A 22,874-nucleotide genomic window follows, 5' to 3' on the forward strand; every position below is an offset into this window, starting at 1 on the left:
AAATGGGTACAGACATGAATGATAAGAATGAATAAGGAGAAAGAGGGCAGTAGTTTAACATTAAGCACATATGTAGATAAATAACACAGTACATACTGCTGTTTACACCTCCTGTGCAAGTATATGGTATCAACACACATGATAGAATATATGTGATGGTCACAAAAGGCTGCATGTCAATGGAGCTGAACGGTTGTGATATAAACATCACTGACATGCTCATTGGAGAAGACATTTTGCAAATATGGTATATACAATACGGGGTATATGCATACTCTGAAGATCTGCAAAATGACTTGCTTGAATAGGACTAAGATGTCACCATAGTTCTCAAACAATCAGGGACACATAGCAACAGACTCCTGGACTAATGTGGAGAAAACAGGCACAATCATGGACACTTAAAATATTACAACCATTAATCAGTGGCATTGACAAAATATGTTGAGTAACTTATTATACATGTTCTGCAGAAACAGACGTGTACAACTGTAATGATTGGCAGTATTCTACAGAGGGAATTTACCACCCCTTCCCAAAAATGACCAAGTGGGACACTGTTAAAAGTGGGTTTGAAATCTGGGCCAATCCTGGCCAGTTGAGAGGACTGTATGGCACATAAGCCACAATTACCACTTTCAAGAATCAAACTCATGCCATCAGTGTTCACTCAGCTATATATTTACTGTGTGCAACACAGAAAGATGTATCACACAAGCAAACTGTAGTAGAACACCTTGAAGGAAAGTCTGCACTGTCAAATCCTAATGGGTATGCATCCCAAAGAATACTTCTGTATGGTGTGGGAGCTCACTGCACTAAGTGTGATGCTTTCATTAGCCAGGGATGCTTTAGTTTAGAGTACTGTCCATATGGATAACAATACATACAAACAGCACACTATTACTACTGGATTCCCTACACATGGACGGGTATTGCATGCATCTGCCATATGTCATAGCAATGGATATTGTCTGAAGCATCTCAACTGATGTGTGAATTAAGAAGTGATCTGTTATAATGACTGGTACAGAAGTATGTGAGAATGATGACAATGCATCAACTATGCAGATCTGCACAGAAAGTACAGCAGTGCAAAGTCAAGCATCAATGATTGAGGAAGCTGTCACTGTGATATTGTACACATATCAAACAATACAGGTAGCGACTTCTTTAAGTACATGTCAAACCTCAACACGTGCACGTAATCACGGTCCCCTTAATATTGCCAGGGAAAATGTTACATTGCCATGAAATCCTGACATACATACATATGTGTTCATGCAAAGTATCAACTGGTAATACTGATGTGATGTCATAGTACATCCATAGCTCAGTACAGTCACACTATATCTGTACCCATGCTACAACTGAACTTCAGGCTGTACATCACCCCCAAATAAAACCCTGGGTATGAATCTCATGTGACACAGTGGAACTGTTAACACAGTCATACAACTCTATCTATTTCATGTCACTGCATTAGCTGTACATCATATGCCTATATTATTATTAGCGGAAATGTGTGGGTGAAGGCCCTGACACCATATATGGGCACATTACAAATGAGGTGGATGCAATTCATGCAAAACAGTTAATGACACAAATGCTGATAGTCAGACTTGTATAATCCTTGTGAATAACAGCACAATAGTGCATACAATTAATTTCCCAAGACTGAAAGTGAAGCTGAACATGTCATATGTTTCTGTATATAACTGCATTACATGTGGATGAAACCAGCCATATGTGCCCATGTAATCACTATGATGTGATATTGCTATATGTCAAATAACACTTCCAGATGCTACGTATACACATGCACACCTGTGCCATACTCCAGCTGTCACTATGAAGCTTGAATGAGAACTGTGTAGAATGTTGATATACTCCTCTACAAGAACAAGTACCTTAGTAAGGCAACAATATACATAGCATCATCCCATGTCAACAGTCCACAGGAGGCATATTACTACAGCTGTTATGGAAGGAACATGTACCCAAATGGCAGCAGCAGGCATCATTACAGTAGCTCAAATCACAGATTGGAATACACTGTTGTAGGGCTACAGTACATCCATACCTCAACACAGCATATGTGGATGACAACAACATTGACATGTGCAATGTTCAGAGGGTCAAAGGAGATTACTCGGCTAACAGCCAAGAGCACACAAAATCCTAGCCATTATTACACCATTTAAACCCCAATGGTTATATATGTGAGGGAAGATAGACATATGTCCATATGTGTGTATATGTTTTATTACAGACTGACTCAGTCCATATGAGACATGTGCACCACCTCATGATAGAATTAGCTATCACACATCCAGTGGCCTGGAAATGGCTTGCAGAGAGACATGGAGGGGTTCTGCTTTACAATGTGTGCATGCATCTTTGAGGTGATGATATCCTCATTGTTTCACAGAAAGGCTGTTACGTGGACAGAGGGAAACAGGGGATGCCGGATTCAGGGAGCTACGTAAGAGGTTCTCTTGAGTGGGATTAAACTGAGAGATTCAGAAGATCATACTATGGGAGGTTGGCATAATGGTTAAGGTGTTTACCTTACAAGCACAAGGTGCAGGGTTTGATTCTCACATGGGGTAAATGGCTAGGTTTAAAATGGCCCACAAGGGCAGTTAGCCTAGTATGAATCTATGATTGTAATATACCACCAACCACACACAAACACCAATTGACTGAGGTCAGACTGAAATACCACACCTCCATAGGTATACAAGCTGGATCCCATACAACGTAAGACTAGCAGCACCACAGATGTCTGACTAACAGTGTCAGAGTGCACTTTAGAGGAGATGATGCGGAGAAGGAAATGTTGGCAGGAGTGTGCGACACAGATGTAGACTCGCATCTCGGTGTTAAATTGTCTCCAGAGTGATATCTGAATGAACACACACTCACAGAGACATACTCATGTTGACTCCTGTAAGATTAGAACCCTTGTCTATCTAGTTACACAAACTCAAAAACACAGTACTTAATGCTTGTGCCAACGCAGACGTCTGGGTTTAACACTGTCAGAGTGCACTTTATAGGGGAAGACATCATCATTGTATGCTGAGATGCTGATGTTTGGGAAAAGTATCTGGCACAGATATGGACTTGCATTTTGGTGTACAACCGTCTCCAGACTGATAGCTGAATGAATGAACATGCACACACTCTCAGACTGACTGCTGTGAGATTAGAACCCCTACCTATTTACTTACACAAGTTTGAGAACACAGTACTTAATGCTCGCACCAACACAGACATCTGAATTTAGGACCGTCAGAGTACACTTTATAGGGTATGCTGACAGGATGACTTTTGGGAGGTGTGTGTGACATAGCTGTGGACTTGCATCTTCATATAAAACTGTCTCCAGACTGATAGTTGAATGCAGAGATGCACACACACACACACACACACACACACACACACACACAAGTTGATTGCTGTGAGATTAGAACTCCCTACCTATCTAGTTTCACAAGCTGCAGAACACAATACCTAATACTAGTGACAACACATAAGTCTGATGTAAACAGTGTCACAGTGCACTTTATAGAGGATAACATCATCAGGGCAATATAAGAAGAGGATGTTGGGAAGGCTGTATGAAACTGCTGTGGAGTCATGTAGCAGTCTAAAAGTATCTTCTGAATGCTACTTGAGTGAGGCCAGCAGGGCCTGGACTCTCATTCTTCTGACTACGCATGCACAAACTCAAAGACACACAGAAGTTGACTGCTATGACATTAGAACCTCTACCTATTTAATTACACAATCTAGAGAACTCAGTACTTAATACTTGCACAACTGCAGAAGTCTGATTTTAACAGTGCACTTTATACAGGATGACATTATTATAGTGTTGCAGGTAACATATATTGTTATGAGACTTGTTTGCAAAGCCAGAACTTGTGATATGATTGTGAGGTTGCAATTTGTAAAAGTACATATAACTACATTCTGACAACTTAGGCGAAAGAAGCTGTCATGAATGCATATTGCAGAAGCGAGACAGACATGTACCTGTTTCTCATGATGTTGTGTAGATCTCATGCACGCACACACACGCACACACACACTTTGGAAACACCAGTAGGGCAATGATGGAGTTATCCATCTTCATATTCAACTAAAGATATGTCCACATTAACACACGTTACTGATATCATCACAGGGATGTGATCATGGATGATCAATATCCAGTGTCACTATAAAACCATATCAAATGTAACAATGCATTTACATTCTGTAATTCTGGAATCTGTTTGACAATGGCCCAAAACCTGATATATACTTTGCAAGTGCAATGCTGCAGGGCACACATGAATGTGAGAAAGTGTATGTTCAGTCAAGCACACGTCACCGCCCTTCTCTTTATGAATGCATTTCCACATATTGGAGGATTACAGACTGGTAACCAGACTTAACATCCTATACACCCTCTTCACAAAGCGCACAACTGAGAAGCTGATTTATGTGGATGATAGCAAAGCATTTGCGCATGCATGATTCGAATTTCAAGAATTCAGCTTGAAGTAAGAGTGCCTACTGGTACTCATTGCCAAAGTGTGCACAAATAGGGTCATACAGTAACTAACCTGATTTGGGTTAACTACGAAATACATCTGTTTGTAGTGAATGTTTCATGCGTCAGGCTTGCAAGATATGTTATGGGAGAAATTGCTGGCAGCTAGTATGATACATATGCTGTTGTCTATCTTTGCAATGTAATGACCAAAGTTTTATTCCATAAACAACTGCTGGCTTTACCCTCACCATTTTTTCAATGTAAAGTGCAGAGCAAATGTGGGTTTGTTGCGCAAGTAAAACAATGAAAATTTTAATTCACTCCTCCTTTCGTGTAAAGAGGCTCAGTGGCAATGCATTTCTATCAGCACTCTGAATGGTCCAGTGTATGGAAAATACACCTGCTGCTTAGCTTTCTCTGTGGTACGGTGTGTAAGAGCAGTGAGCTCCTGGTTAGAGCACAAACAAATCATTTTTTGACTCCATGTGATTCCTTTTTTTTTTTTTTTTTTTTTTTTTTTACAAATAGTGTCAAGATGTCAGATGCTACATCTAATATCCAGTTTAAGCACAACTCAGACCAGTGGAAGGGGAGTAGGTAATTTACACTAGGCCTGCCACCCATGTCCCTAATGGACAGAGGTAGCTTATAAATGCTTGGCCCTCAAGCTCCTATTTGGATATAGAACATCATTATGCTTTTGTTAAACTTGGCTAGGCTTAGAAAGGCCACCCCGGGTTGTTAGCCTAGTAACAGTATATGAATCTAGCTAAGTATATGTGATCAGGACAGCAAATGTGGCTATCAAAATTATGTCTCTTCCCCAGATTGTATCAGTAATGCCTACCTCAATACATTTGCACAGCTAGCAGCTGTTTTGCAGGCTTCACTGAAAATTACAAGTTAATTGTGTGTGCAGCTTTCTACAAATGGCAAGAATTGGCACATCTTTACAAATTATTATGACTCAGCAGACATTCTAACTATTTGTGTAGGTCTGGATATTCTGTGTATACAGTATGCATTATGCTTCTTTGAAGTAAAGGCAGTTTCCACATCATATTAGATGAACATTTCATCCATCATCTTACTAAAGATGCCACAGTATATTCTGAGGAGACAGAGAATGTGTTGACTGACATGGGGGCTGTAGAGGATATAAGAGGTACTGTCCTGGAACATTCATGAACATCCTAATGGTATGTTGGTATATGTGTCATCTCAAGCAGAATATGTCCTGATCTGTAGCATGAACTGCATGAGATAAGGATAGAGGAGATGTAGAGAGAAAATAATTAATATATCCATATACATATGAGACATCTGAAATATGATGTCATATTGGAATTCATTTTTGACAGTTACATCAATTGTGTCCCACCTTACAATCTACCTGATTGGCAGACATATCATACTTATGCAGAAGAAGGGGTAGACTGACGGATAGGCCAACAGTTACACAGGAAAGACACCTCTGTAAACAGTCTTTAAGAGCATCCCCTTACTGCTGGGTTATAAGCCTTGACAAGACACTAACACACCTTGACAATTTGATCATCACCTGAGCATGAAAAAAGGGAAACTTACAGCAGATTTTGAAACAATGCACACTACAGGAGCACTACTAACCTACTGAATCAAGGAAATGTTGGAATTATCTATCAGCAGAGTCATAACAGAATGCAGAAACCATAACATGACCTCTACATCCATCAGTCTAACAGATGCACACATGTACAGAAGGGTGAGAGTGAAGGGGTGAATACAAGGAGAGATGGACAAACACAATGTATGGTATAATGGAACACTCATGGACATGTTTGTGGTGTGTTCTCATTATTAACCTGCCATGCCCTGCAGCATGAAGTGACTGATATAGGGCTACAAAAGGGTTAGGATAGGGACAACAGGCTTATGAGAAGCAGGACAAGGCTGGATAAATATTTCATACTTGGGATGAATGTCACTTCAAATACTCTTTTTTGGCCAGTATCCAATATATCCCCATGATGACTCACAACTGTGACAAATGTTAACATGTGGGTTATTAAACATATCATAGACATATAACATCACACTGAAAAATTATGTGAGATGCATTTCGAATCAAAACCTTAATGTTATGGGCAAAAAAAAACAATATTCAGTCAAGTAATTTATGTCAACATTCCACAAAGGAAGTTGCACTTTGTTACATCCAGCAGTCTACAGAACTGTTAGAGTAACTGTTTCAAAGCAGTGCCTTTATTCTGCTTTAACCCTGTGTTTCTGTAGCGCAGGGAGTTTAAACAGTATTGCGTGGAGATAACCAGACCATTCACCAGGTTTTGCCATAGGATGTGAACAGCTATTCACCATCTCTGGGCATTGGTGTGAGATGGCAAAGTCCATGAAAATGCAAAGGACAAAAAATGAAGTCTTTATTTTATGGGCCATTTCTGGCCATGTGTGTGTTGTGTGTGATTCTATTTTATTTTCTCCCACATTAAACATGTGAAAATGAGGTTGAAAGGAAAGTGGCAAAATGAGACTGAGGGGCAAGCAGATGGGAAGCAATACAGGTATTTGCAGGGGGAATTAGGAAAGAAGCATAGATACCCACTTCATAACAGTAATATGCACATGTAGACAAAATTTGATGAATATGGACCGTCACCACAACACAGATGGGTGACAACAATGCAATGATGTTGTACTGTCAAATTGGACCAAATCAAGTGTGTCTAGAGAAAACATATGTGAAGTGGAGAGCAATGTATAGGGCAATTTTTTTTGTGGGGCATGTGCCCATTTTTTTTTATTTCAAAAAGAGAGGAATGTTGAAGAGGAGACCTAGGAATGTGAGGGTCAGGTAAGGTAGGGTAGATGAGGAAAGTAGGTGCAGGCAAACAGGACATATAAGACACACACTGGGATGGTGATGGGCACAAAAAGGTTGGAGGACACCATGATTGGGGATGTGCATGTGGATATTGGAGGCACATGCTGTCAAGCACTGAAACAGTGAGAATCTAGTTCTCACCCTCAGAACTGTCATCACTGTCCCCTTCTTCATTTGCCTGTGAGACTGACATGGGAGTCTCTCTTCTATTTTAATAAGCAACCTCTCCAGGTGGCAGATGTGGGCACCAAGGCCAGTGTCTATCAGAACATGCACCATCCTTGGCAGCACTTGGTGGGTGACAATCACCTTTTCTACCAGTACTCCCAAAGGATACCACTGTACCACCAGCTAAGGCAATGCTACCTGATGAGGATGGACCATGTAAGGGCAGGGTTTGTGGAGGCAGTACTGCCAGGTTGCAACTCACAAGTGCTGGGTGCTGGTGTGGCAGCTGGTGGAGGGCTGGCAGACTGAGCCACGGCAGTTGACCCACCTCCCTGTGCTGAAATGCATTTGGTTTACTGGCAGAAAGGTATGACATCAGAACAGTGTGATTCCAGTTAATCCACAAAAGAGATAAAGGGTGGGGTGAGACAAAAAAAAACAGATGATCAGAACCATGATATGTCATGTTCATGCTTTATTACAATAAATATCTTATTATTATTACAGTAGCTATAGTGCTTTTACAATCACAAAAATGATGGTGAATTGTTAAAAATAATCCTTGAAATATGCACATATTCCATACATGCTTTTAAAGCTACTACAAATTAACTTAACAACATGTGTTCTACACCCGTTTTCTTGATGACATATTCATTTTGCTTGATGGTGACGATCTTGGGGATAGGTTGGTGGACTATTTTAACACAACCACCACCTTTTTAAGGTTTACACACAGTTTTGATTCTACTTCAACAGCGTATCTCGACATTTTACTCTCTAAGGACAGTATTCTGGATAGGTACACAGCTTCTATCCACAGGAAGAACACTTACTGTAATTCAATGCTTCATTATTCTAGTTGTCACCCACAACACCAAAAACGGGCTATTGTTAAAGGACAATTGGTTCGTGCAGCCTGGATTATAACAGTGGATGCTGACTTTAGTGACAAATGTGAATTTATGAAGAACATGTTTCTAGCTCGAGGTTACCCTGAAACGTTGATTAATGAAATCATTGACGAAGTCTCCTTCAAGCGTCAGTCTCATATTTATATACCACTTTTGAATAGAGTGGGTCATATTCCAGCACGTGTTACCGGTGACACACCTACAGTATTAGATGTGACTTTAACTGATCAAGAGGTAAATTCTATACCTCCTTCTTTCATAACTACATTTAACATGGACAGTTTTAGGTGCTTTGGGATTTTGAAGAAAAATTGGGAACTCTTTAAGAGTGACAACAATGTCTTTAATAGTGTAGGCAAATACCCCTTAGTTACTTATAGGAGGGGTATGAATCTTAAAGATTACTGTGAACTTAAAAACAACACAGTTAGGACTCCAGGCATGTATAAATGCCAATCTTGTAATTACTGCTCGTACATACTGGAATCCAACAGATTTAGCGTCAATGATTTACAGTTTAAGTAGAAATGGAGAAATAACTGTAACTCTAAGTTAGTTGTTTACCTTGTGATATGCCAGTTTTGTTATGCATTTTATGTAGGCAAAACTGAAAGGAAACTTTGTAACCGTATGTACGAGCACTTATACGCAATAAGGAAAAATAAACTAGAGAATGCTTTGGCTAAGCATGTTGCTCAATTCTCTAACCACAGTTTTAAATTTATTGTTATTGACCAAGTTCACAAAGATGTTAGAGGTGGACCTGATGTTCTTAAACTTGATGAATTAGAATTATCCTGGCAAATTATGCTGAATGCTTATAGTTTACCAGGTCTAAATGAAGGATGCATTATTAATAGTATTTTAAAATTAAAAAGTCTAAAACGTTGATATTATACAAATATATAATATTTTAGTACAGTAAATGTTTCAGTACTATACTACATTAAAAGTTTTTTAAGAGTTTTTAAATAGTTTTGTACTTTGAATTTTGTTAAGAGTGTGGTGACGTTTTTGATGAGTAGTTTTACCTAATATTTGATTGGTTACTTCAACCTATTTAAATGTACCTGTGTGCTTTTTACTTTGTCTGATGAAGTTTGTGTTGTACCATAAACGAAAAGCGCTTTACATTATCTACGTTTGTGCCTCTATTTCTGCCCAGTTGGATTACATAGTTTGTTGTTTGAGTGCTTTAACAACTTAACAACATGGCACTGATGTCAATATTGCTGCATTCCAAATTTAAAAATGATGCTTGTTGAATGTGAAGCCATAGGTTGCATATGGGAATCAAACCCACATAATCTGAATACACTATTATACTTGCCTAATACAATTACCAAGACCTACATAAGAAAGGATGCATGCTTTCTGTTACAATTAAGATATACATGCTGAAGTTGATAATGATCTATGGAATCACAATGTATTTACTATTATCAGGGTCAGTTGTTCTGCACACATAGCCCTTGCATCTCTGAGTTGTTCTAATCTCTCAAGCATGTGTGTCTGTGTTTGCTGTGATTACCTATGCAGTTATAAAATAAAGACCGAGAGAAAAAGAGTCATGAAAGCATTATGCATACCAGTTGTGGCCATCTACACCACTGCATATCATTTCAAGTTGCTTGATCTGTAGTCTTACACAATTTGGGGGTGTTAGTTCAAAATTCATCCAACCACTGGTTAAGTTGTGCTTGCTTGCATCTCTTAAGGTCACTGTAGTGGTGCTTACACTGCTCCCCAGTGTATGGTATGCTAGCCACACTAATGACAGCCTTGGCTACGCTGTTCCAAGCCTCAGCCTTGTACAGAGACAGAGCTTGATGAATAGTTCTGCCATCATGAATTGGTTGATTAACTTGCAATTCATATGCTTATGCAGTAATTAGCATGCCATAATGTTTACTGCATTTGTGCAGCTCTACACATCATGTAGAGCTGCTTACTGAATACAAACTAGTGAGCTATCGTGTACAGTTTCAGTGAGTTCTGTGGGGTTTATTAAATCCTGCACAATGCTTTTGGTTTAATCTATAAACATTTTTTTTTGTAAGTAGGCCTGAAAATTAAGACAAAATGATGAGAGTCATGAAAAATTATACATTTCCTGCATCTGCAAAGATATTAGCTTGCTTTTCCAATAGCAACTCTCCTCAGAGGCAATCAAGAAGACTGGAGCTGAAGGCAGTTGAACATTCAGTTCAGCATGAAATCTGCAAAGACTCCTTATTGATCTGCAGAGATGTTAGCTGTTTTACTCATTACTGACAACTTTTTACATGGAGACCAGCTCTCTGCTGGTGCAAGCAATTATTCTTGAAAGTTCTGAGCATTCTTTGCTGAGGGGAAACGAAAACTTTAAAGGTACAATGGCAGACAGTTCCATGAAAAACAAAGATGGAAATTCTGTGACTTGATTAAGAGATAGTGGCATTACTAGCAGTCTTAATACTTTAATGCATTTAATAGAATAGTGTACAATTTAGTTTTATTTAAATATGGTCAGTGCTTAATTCTTAGGGATATAAGTTAATGTTTTCTGAAAGCATACATGCTTGTCTTTTACATCCTGGATGCGAAGAGAAATAAGAAAAGAACAGACACCAATCAGTGTAAGTTGAAACACAGGCTGCAACATACGCTTTAGCATTGGTAAGCTTAATTTTAGGTTAGGTAATGCTTGTAGACAAAGCTGTTGATTTTGGGTAATTGTTCCTCTCTGAAGAGTTAAGCTTTATTTTTTGTAGTAGTACACAGTTTTGTGTTAACAGGGAAATGGGGTGTTATGAAAATATATTCCGCTTTTGTTTGAAAACAAAAGCCATGAAAAATGTTCATGTATAACAGGTAGGAACAATAGATTTCTTATATAATAGCTACACTATCCATATTATCTTAGAACATAAATAGACTTACAGATATAGACAAAAAGGAAAGAGTACTGAATTACATTAAAAAATGCAGAGTGCAAACAGCAATGCTGCAGGAGATACATTTGAATAGTAATGAGCACGTGAATTTGATGAAATAATTTCAAGATGGATATTCATCAAACTTTCAGGGGGAAAAGGGGAATAATACCGATTGCTAGAGGGGTTCCAATGGTGGCAGAAGAAGAGAAAGTCAATAATGGTAGATTTAGCATGGGGCTACTGGCAAGGGAAGATTACACTAGCATGTATTTACATTCCATTGCAAGCTGCTATTATGAAGCTCAAGAATTTATTTGGAGAAATAATCAGCTTTCAGCACAGAATATTACTTATAAGTGGAGATTTAATTTGCAATAGTGAGGATACATCAGGGGACCTAGAAAGGAAAATATTTCAAATAAGGTAGATTTCTGAAGAAGTCTGTAAAAATATTTGGCATGGAAAATTAGAATCCAGTAGTGGGAACTAGGGCAGAATTTACATATTATTCCCCAAGGAACAATAACTGAGCTACACTACAGGGAAAATATATTTCACTGGAGCATGTGCATTCCAGTGAAAGCTTAGACATCCAACCAATAAGTGTTTTAGATCAAGCAATGATAAAAACTAAGATAATGACCAAAATAACAAATATAAATGAGACATTGATGCTTTCCCACCTACCTGTTAAAAAGAGAGAAATTTAAGGAATGGGTAGGGGAAATTATTTGAGAGTTATTAGAGAAGATAAAAAATTTCTTAGAAGTGATAGCTGATGAGTGGGATAAAATGAAAAACCGAGTTTGAAAATAGGGTAAAAACAAGAGAGAAAGATATGGTTAAGAGGTAATAAGAAATATTTAGAGGGGATGACAAGGGTTAACATATTACAGAAAGTGCAGCTGCATAAGAGCTTACTCTAAGTAGATATCCTAGAGATACCTGCAGTATTCATAATGAATGGGTTACCACTGCCAACGTCCTTCCAGGGAACCAAAGCTTTAACTTCCCAGGGTTGCATGTCCAGTGTGTGTGATCCTCAACTCGTAAGCACAGGGGTATATAGGTGGAATTATAAGTGCAATTCTCAGACTATCTCCAAGCCAGCGGCCTGAAGACCACTGAGAAAGAGAGAGACAGACTTTCTGGCTAGAAGGGGAGAAGTTTGAAATGGTATGGATGTCCCTTTTCTTCTAAGATGCTATCCACAGTATAGGTAACAAAGGCAGGAGAAACAGAATGGCCATGAGATTATGGAAAAAGGAATGCAGAGGAGCAGGAAGATGGGAAGGAAAACTGCAACAGTGAACAGCAGGATAACTGTTATGGCAAGTTCTTACACAGCTGTCTAATGTCCTGACTGAAATCCCTGTTGCAGTACTCATAATGAATGGGTGATGCCCAGAGATGAAGGGGATTGTAAAGGTGACTGGTTATTGAGCTGTAGAACTATCCAAGAGGCCCAAAAAGACTGATCTAGTTAAGACAGCCCCAGACATTAAGAATACATCAATTCTGTAGTGTTTACTCAAGGTGTATACAGAGAACCAGGTGGCAAGCGTCTAGTAAGGTCTTGGCATCCATCCCATTGTAGAAGGCCCTAAATGATGCCATTGTCCAGAAGGAAAAAGCATGACAGTGTAAAGGCAAGAAGTTACCATGTGGAGAACAAGTGGAAACGGCCTTAAGGATCCACTTTGCAACAGTTGGTTTAGACATTGATTGGCTCAACTGCATTTCAATTTCATTTCAATGTTCTAAGCATGTAACAAAGTCCAGAAGGCTTAGGAGTTTTGCTTGGAAGTGTTTGCACTGTTAGTTTCATACCCCAAGCAGACTTCAAAGATTTTTCCCAGGTACATGTTGGAAGTGTCACAAGGATGAAAGTGGTAACTGGAAACATTGGCTTTGTGAGTGTAATAAGGTGGTTAAGTTTAAAAAAATGTATTTATTTACATTTGTTTACTAGGAAATTCCGACTGGACGCATGTCCTCCTTCAGTGGATGCCCGGGGAGAAAAGCTCCACATCATGTACATGATAAATAGAGATAACAAAGTTGCAGCAATAGTAAACAACATTACAGGTTGTTGGCTTAAATACAATAACAAGATATTGAATTTCAACAGTATATACAATAAATGTTGCAAGTTAAGATAGCTTCTTATCAGACAAGATGTTAAAGTATGCAGACAACTAGCTATTTCTTACTTTCAGAGTACTCTGTCAGAAATATTTGGTCAGCAAATGGCTGTAACTGAGGATACGACATTTTTGATCTGGGTCACAGGATCTGAATTGCCTAGACATAGTAAGGCCTTATTAAATTTGATTATGTTGACTGTCCAAAAAGCAATTACTAGAAAATGAAAATCAAAGTGTAAGCCAATTGTATTTGAAGTGTTAAATATTATAAAAACAATAAAAGAATGGGAGAAGGGATCTTTAGGAAAGGGAAGGAGCAAACTGCATAGAAATAAATGGAAAATAATGTGTAAACAATACATGCACAATAATGTTCAGGAGGAGGAGTAAGGTTTAAGGGAAGGCAGGAGTTCAGCTACTTATGTAATGCTGGACTGATGATTACAAAGAAAAGATATTTGATGCACAATATACACAAATGGAAAAAATGTTAACATGGTTTGTTTTTTTTTTCCATTAATGCATGCTTTGTTTTAAGTGATAAATCAATAAAGGTGTTTTAAAAATATACTAGCTATGTTATTTAAACCTTAGTATGTATCAGCTTCTATTGCAGATTTGACTAAAAACCCCATCAGAAAAGGTCTTACACTTAAAATTCTCATATCCCTTTCTCTTTGCCTATATTCTGATATCAAAAGGATATGAAAAGCAGTATCTAGACTGTAGTCCAAATGACTTCTTTGCCTCGTCCCAATTTAATACCTTTCCTTCTCTAGTTATTTGGTCCTAATACATAGGGTTCCTTTGCCAGGTTTCTCCTGTAAATTACAGCCCCCTCTTGCCTGTTTTTTTGAATTCCTACTTGCAGTTATCCCTATTGGCAAAATTTCCTTCCTCCATTTTCATGTTGGCTTAGTTCTTAGAATATTTTTTGCTACTTTATGAATACAATAGTCTGCATGGTTTGCATTATTTACTTAAGGATCTGCACTGAAATCCCATTCTTTCTATTTACTGAACCCCCCACTTCATCGTCATCTCTTTCCATTTTGAATTAGAACCTTTTACTTGTGTTATGTATATGAGCATTAAATATGCAGCCCTAAACATACCTTCAAATTAGATAAGGCTAAACCACCTTGTTCTACTGTAAGGATCCACTTATCCCACTTAATCTTCCCCTCTTCCTGTCTCAGATAAATTCCTTCAACTCTTTATTATTGTCTACAACTTCTACTCTCACTGATGAAATGTCTGACCAGTATATAACATTAGAGAGACTAAAAACATTTTCAGTTTGCATCTTATTATCCATAACCATAAACAAGAGCTACCAGTCTTTCAGTTTTTGTATTATCTTTTAGTCTCAACATACTCTTAGCTGTCATAACAGAATTCTTTTTAATCCATACTCCTAAATACTTAATTTTATCATATCCTCATAAATAGGGGTATTCAGGAACCACTTCATGTGTATGCACACATTTTACAGCTATAGCCTTTGTTTTATCTTCATTAATTTCATATCCCCAAAAGACTTGAAACTGTCTCAAAATGCGCCACAATGCTAAGATATCCTTTTCTGGTTTTATCAGGTAGAAAATATCATCTGCAAATAAAGCTAACTTTTCTTGATTATTATACTAAGTATACCCTTGAACTTGAGTCCCTTATTTTCTTTGCCAATGGCTGTAAGTATAATGCAAATGAGAAAGAGGACATCCCTGCCTGGTTCCTCAGTTTAGACAACTTATCAGAGAGGAACACTCGCACATTAATTTTTGCCTCTGATCTCTCGTATATCATCCTAATTAACCTTATTATTGTAACAGGGAATGCAAATGCTTCTATTGGTCTATTCATGAAATTCAGCTTACTGTGTCAAATGCTTTCTCTGTTGTGAAGACCCATCACAAAGAGTATTTTTTCTTACATTCTACTTCTCTCTGGAGCATCATTTTTTTTACTAATGCTGTCAAATATTTGCCTCCCCTACATAAAACACACTCATCCATATCTATCAATTTTGGCAATACATTTGCCATTCTTTTAGTTATTATGGACATAATTGCTTTATAATTATGTTTTAAAACTGAATTTGGCATATATGAAGTTGGGTCCAGTGGGTCAATTTGACTTTAGGTATTACAGCCACCACGGCTTTCATCTAGGATGTTGGTGCTTCCCCTCCTTTTAAAATACCATTAAACAAAATCTTCCAGATCATTATCAATTTCTCCCTTCCTAGCCTACAAACTTCCATAGGAGTAATATCTATTTCTGGAGACTTTCCTGAATAATGATTATCCATCACCATTTTTATACTGTCTCCTCCTATTTTAGCTGCTAATTGTTAAGGCTCATCTACCTCTAACCTTGGCATACCTAAGTCTTCCATAAATATTTTCTTTTGTGCTCTTCCCTGATCCCCACATTTCTCTGCTTTATATATTTTTTTTCTGAAATACCTCTAATACCTCTATAGGATCTCTGGTTATTTTTCTCATCACAGGTTCCCTAGGTTTGGCAACAATCCTTTCCACTTTCTGTTGTCCAATGCATTACACTACAGTTTTTATGCTGTGGAGTTATCATGAAGAAAAAAAAAAAAAAAAAAAAACAGTGGCTTAACAGTGATCTTTATAAACTCATGCATATTATCCAAATGCTCCCATATTTTCTCTAGCACTCTGCTCTTGCACCTCTTCTTGGTCTGTGAGATTCACCTTATTCTGCAATACTTTAACCTTTGTCAGTCCCTTTAAATAATTTTTGTTACGTCTTAACCATAATCTCTCTTACATTTCTATCCTATTTTTAATCGCCACTTTCATTTTATCCTTCTCATTAGCTATAATTTCTCAAGATTTCTAACTTTCCTAATAACCCTAAAATAATTTCCACTTCCCATTCCTTAAATTCATCTCTTTTTAACAGGTAGGTAGGAAAACACCAGACTCTCATTTTTACCTCACTACCCTGCATTTTCATCTTAGTTTTATTGCTGCATGATCTTAAACAGTTACAGGATGTGTGTTAAAGCTTTCAATTAAATGCAAATGCTCCCGTGAAATATAATTTACATCTAGTCTAATCCAATTATTGTACCTTAGGGAAAAATATGTAAACCCTTGTCAGATTTCCTACAACTGGATTTACATCTTCATACCAAATATCTTCATACATTCCTTCTGAAATCTACCCTCTTTTGTTATATTTCCCTTCTAGGCTCTAGATACATCCTTAACATTGTAACTCAAGTCCCAGACCCCACCTATAAGTAATATTCCCTGCTGAAAGCTGATTATTTCTCCAAAATGCTCTTATGCTCCATAATAGCAGTTTCTGGTGGATTTTAAATATGTGCCAACATTATCCTGTTCCTCCCTTGCCAGTAGCCCCTTACTATAACAAGACTACCATTAGTGCCTTTTTTCCTCTTCTATCGCTACTGAAGCCCCTTTATCAATTAGTATAATTACTCCCCATTTTCCTCTGTCAGTGATATTCTGCTGAATAGCCATACTGAAATGCTTTCTTAGTTAAATTCACATGCACATTTCTTTCCACATGTTTCTCCTGCAACACTGCTATTTGCACTCTGTGTCTCTTAATATGATTCACTACTATTTCCTTTTTGTCTACAGCGTTAAGGCTACTTACATTCCAAGATAATATGGATACTGTAGTGCTTCCACCTGATATACATGACAGAATGTGTATTTCCATATTTTGTGTTACGTGTACGTACTATTTGGCAAGCTTATCTTTTACACAGTTGTTTCTTCTCATCTCCATTTGAACACATTATGTTTTTTTCAAAACTTTTTGTTTTAATGAAAACCCTCAAAAAAACTAAATACATTTTAAAACATTTCCATCCCCTACTAACTTGAAACACATACACAAAACTGTGTACACCTTCAAAGAATGAAGTTTAACCATCCAGGCAGGAACAACTGCCCCATGTAGACAGCTCAACCCAGAGGCATTACCTAACCTAAAATTGAGGCTACCTCTACTAAAGCATATGCTGCAGCCTATGTTCCCCACTTACAATGACTGCTGTCTATTCTTTTCTTAACTGCATTTCCCTCCCAGATGTGAAACATAACTTGCATGCTTTAAGAAAACATTAAGCTTTAGCTCGAAATACACTAGTCATCTTTAAATAAAACTAAATACTACACTGTTCTGTTAAATGCATTATTCACTTCCCATAATTTCAAACTTTTTTTTTCACGGAACTGCTTGACATTGTAGCATTAAATTTTGCATTTTCCTCGGCAAAGAATGCTCAGAACTCTCAAGATAATTTGTTTGTATCTGCAAACAGCTCATCTCTATGGAAAAGCATCCAGCAATTAATCTTTGTAAATTTCACTCAGAAACGAATGTACAGCAACCTTCAGCTGTAGGCTTCGCCATTCCCACTGAATATTTGCTAAAAGAAAAAAATATGCTACAATGTTTGTAGCTGAATGAAAGCCAACATTTTTCATTGCTTTCATCATTTTGTCTTATTTTTAAAGCTTATTTCCTTATTAAAAAAAACAAAGTTAATGAGGGCATTAGTATAGAAATTCACCATTGCAAAAATAACAGAAATATCTTAATTCCACATATAATGTGACCAGTGCACTTTTACACCTCACCCCAGCAGCCTGAGATCATAGCATAAGAACATTAATCTTGTTTTTGTCAAGCCTTTTCTCTCATTATACCACAAAGACTATATATCTTAAAGGTAAAGAAGTACTTGCTAACTTTAATATTGCTATCTACAACAGTCGCCGAAAAACTGCCCCCAACATTTAAAATATCCCCGACTATGGACTACACAAAACTGCTTTACTATATATAACAGGCGATTCATACCATGAAATGTTTTATACAAATATTAATAACAAAAACTGTTTTATTTACAGTTAATTTTTCCACTTTTACTGTCATTTTAAATATTAATAGCAAAGTGGAATTATATGTTAAACCTGTGGGTGGAATGTAAAGCAAAGTCAACAAAAATCCAGTCTTTTTTAGCACCTTTTCTTGCAAAGTCATATTTCATAAATGTGATTGATGCTTTACACTTTCCCATTTATTCAATAATTTTAGTGTCGCTAGTCTTCTTCCTGTTCTACATCATCTCCAAACACAATATTCTGGTTAAAATCCGAAGTACTCCTGAATCTTCTAGTCAACTCCTGTGCTTTTTCTTTCTCTCAAGCATTTTACTTTGGAACACTGGAAAAGGTTTCACTTGCAAAGCCTCTCTAAAAACTTCAGAAGAATGAATAGCACAGTCCCCTTCTGCTTGCTGGCTCACTTCTTTGGATATATTTTTTTCATCCTTAGCCTGCTCTGTGTAAAAAAAAAAGTCTCTGATTCTCCAGGAAAAAAATATTTTGAAGACTGCTGGACACAGCAGCTTGAATCTCACACCAGCCTCTCAATGTCCCCTGATTCCTGGAACAAATGTGCTTCTCTTCTGCCTGGTGTATGGTGAATAATAATTTTCAACAAACACTCTGCTGTCTCCAAATTTTAATTCTTTGTTCTTCTGCCACTGTTTTGTTAGGATCAATTCTTTCTGCTGGTACGATTGCATCTTTACTAATATAGGTCTTTGGCTATTTTCTCATGGCCAGGATTGGAGCAAACACTCAATGTACCCTTTCAATTAAAAAAAAATCCTGCTGTGGAACACCAGTCCAGTTGCTTATTTGTACATTCATAAAATTAATGCAGTCTATTGTTCCTTCCAGTTTCTCTGGTACAGCAGAAAAAAAAAGTTATGTACTCACCATAACGTTCCATGTTGGTAGTCCATCTCACCCTTCATTTTTACGTATGGGTTCGGAGCCAATCCTCGGCTCCGACTCGGCCGATTTATAAGCTCGAAGACTTCTGGTTGGCTCGTGGCTAAGCAGGTATCCCATAGTACACCAGTACAAACCCCAGATCTTGTTTGCTGCTCACTAGAAGAAACAACCATAACAGACAAAACAATACTAAAGGGTCTCCAACCAAAGATAACCAAAATATTAATACCTCCAGATTCTTCCAGGATGGGGGTAGTAGGGCGGGTTGGTAAAAATGAAGGGTGAGATGGACTACCAACATGGAACGTTATGGTGAGTACATAACTTCTTTATGTTGTGTAGTCCAATCTCACCTTCATTTTTACATATGGGACAGCGTTCCTAGCGCCTTATTCTTGGGTGGCTCACTGGAAAATACTCCTGAGCACTGTGGAGCCAAAGGATGCTCTAGCCCTGGAAGCTAAATCCAATTTTTAATGTGCAATAGAAGTGCGAGGGGTAGCCCACGTAGCTGCTGCACAAATATTATCAAGTGGGACCCTGGCTTGAAAAGCTGCAGAGGTAGACAAAGACCTGGTAAAATGAGCCTTGATCTTAAAGGGTAAAGGTCTGCCGTCTGAATTGTAGACAAAGGCTATGCAACTGGAAATCCAATTAGATAGTGTCACTTTAGAAACTGGTAAGCCCAATCTGGATTCAGAAAAAGAAATGAATAGTTGATCTGATTTCCTAAACTGCTTGGTCCGATGCAAATAAAAATGTAGCGGTCTATGAATGTCTAGCTGATGAAACCGATATTCAGCTGCATTACAGTGATTAGGGAAGAAAACTGGGAGTTCTATGGACTCATTTAAGGTGGCGTGAGAACAAACTTTGGGGACAAAGGAGGGGTTAGTACGCAGTGAGACCCTGTCTTTATGAAAGATCAAATAAGGTGGCTTAACAGATAAAGCTTGTAATTCCAATACCCATCTAGCTGATGTGACAGCCACCAAAAACAAAGTCTTCCAAGACAAAACTTTCAATGAGGATGAGTGAAAAGGTTTAAATGGGGAAGATGTCAGTTTGGACAACACAAAATTTAAATCCCAAGAAGCCACAGGTTCTTGGAGAGGTGGCCTCAACAGAGTGGCTCCTTTCAAAAAGGTCTTGCATAGCTTATGAGACATTAAATTGGTGTCTGGAAATCCTAAATGGAAATGAGAAATAGCCACCAATTGAACTTTGATAGTGGCAGTGGCACCCTGAAAAAGCTCGGAGAGAAATTCCAAAATTACAGGGATAGAAGCAGTGTAGGGATCTACATTCATTTTCTGTGCCCAAATAAAAAATCTTTTCCATTTACTGCCACATAGTCTCCTAGTTGAAGGTTTATGGGAGGACACGAGGATATGTGACACTGAGGAAGATACATCATGAAGCCTGACTAGGGATGGAACTGGAGCAGCCACGCTGTCAATTTGAGGGTGTGGATCGAGGGATGTAACGAACCTGACATGTGAATTAATAGATCTGGAGCTGGGTCCAGAATCCAAGGATCATCCAGGAGAAGAGGCTCGAGGAAGGAGAACCAAACCTGATGAGTCCAGTAAGGAGCAATGAAGGTTCATTTGCATCCCAGCCATCTGGCTTTCTGAATCACTTTGGAAATGGAGGAAAAGCATACAAAAGACCCAGGGGCCAATCGTGAGCTAGACCATCTCTGGGTGTCTCCCCTGGAGGGGGAATGAGGGAAAAATAGCTGCTGCATTTGGCATTGACTGGACTGGCGAAAAGGTCGCAGCAAGGCTGTCCCCATTTGTGGAAAATGTGTTCCATGTTTCAGAGACCACTCGTGAGGCAGTAGGATCACCCAGCTGAGCTTGTTGGCTATCACGTTGGTTGTCCCTGGGATGTGTGCTGCTACCAGAAAGCGCTGGGAAGAAATTGCCTATTCCCAAACTCGCATGGCCTTTCAACAGAGTGGGTAAGATCTGGTACTGCTCTGTTTGTTGATGTACCAAACTACCGACATGTTGTCTGTTTATACCGCAATAGTCCCTAGAGGAAGAAGGTCTCAAAGTGCTTGCAATGCCAGGAGCACCGCCCTCATCTCCAGAACATCGATATGCAGTTGAACCTCGTGTTTTTGTCATGTGCCTTGGACAGTCCTGCCGAGATAATGCCCCCCCACCCGATCTGGGCGGCATCTGTGGTTACAGTGGCAATGGGTTGGGCAGGAACAAAGGGGAGCGCCTGTCATCAACTGGTTGGGTGCTATCCACCAAAGGAGGTCCTTCTTGCATGATTCCGTCAGCAGAATAGGGTGATTCAGCGGGAGATATTGGAAGGACCATTGGGAAAACAGAAGCCACACTGGAGAACTCTCATGTGCAACCTGGCTAATGGTACTAATAGGATGGTGGATGCCATAGTCCCGAGGAGCTGAAGAACCCACTTTGCTTTGACCTTCCGCAATGGGAGAAAACGTTGTATTTGAAAGATTAAATTTTGTGCCCTTTTGGCAGGAAGACGAGCTGTCATGTTCACTGTGTCTACCTCTGCACCTATAAAATTCACAGATCGAGAGGGCAATAATGCAGATTTTTCCCAATTTATGGAGATCCCTAATTGAGCACAAAGTTGAATAGTGGCGTCCCTGTTCTGGAGCAGTAGATGCCTGGTGGGGGGGCGGTCAGCAGCCAGTCATCCAAGTACTGAAACACCTGGAATCCCTGACATCTGAGGTGAGCTGTCACTACTGCCATGCATTTGGTGAACACCCTGGGGGCTGTGGTGAGACTGAAGGGCAGAGCACGAAACTGATACTGAATGGCTCCAAGCCGGAAGCGTAGATGGCTTGTGGACACCTTGTTCATTTTTATATGGTAGTAGGCATCCTGGAGATCTATTGAGCACATTCAACAGTCTTTCCCTAACAAAGGGAGTATCGACTGCAGTGTTACCATCTGAAACTTGTCCTTCCTCATGGATTCGTTTAATCTGCTAAGGTCCAACATTGGCCTCCAGTCTCCTGTTCCTTTTGGGACTAAAAAGAATCTGGAGTAAGTTCCGGATCCTATCTGGACTGCTGGGACGGATTGGATGACTCTTTTTAACAGCAACCTGTTGATCTCCACAGTTGCCTGATCCCTGAGATTTGGTGGTACATCTGGGATCTTCCTGGGAACAAACGGTGGAAGGGAAAAGGGTATGATATAGCCTCTGGTAACAACTATTTGTAGCCACTTGTCCTGGGTTATACTTTGCCAGGCTTCTGGAAACAAAGAAATTCGACCCCCGACCAGCCCCAGAGAAACACAGTCAGGCCCCATATCAGGAACGCTGATAAGGCCCGTCCCCGAAAGGAATCACAACCTTGTTGGTATTGCAGACCACCCCTGCCTCTAGGGCGACATCTCCCATTTCCTCCTTCTCCTCTGCCTCTGAAGGAGGATTCACCCTGTGTGTCTGGAAAGACCCTCTGGGACTT

General features: G+C 38.9%; 1 protein-coding gene across 1 annotated transcript in view; it reads right to left on the reverse strand.

Moving 5' to 3' along the window:
- Window positions 1-22,874, reverse strand: part of ECPAS (Ecm29 proteasome adaptor and scaffold) — a 2,158,898-nt gene that overhangs the window by 877,935 nt on the left and 1,258,089 nt on the right. The gene's annotated exons all lie outside the window — the stretch shown is intronic.

Source organism: Protopterus annectens, chromosome 2.part0, assembly GCF_019279795.1.
Source record: "Protopterus annectens isolate FY-2018-M chromosome 2.part0, PAN1.0, whole genome shotgun sequence".
NCBI lineage: Eukaryota > Metazoa > Chordata > Ceratodontiformes > Protopteridae > Protopterus > Protopterus annectens.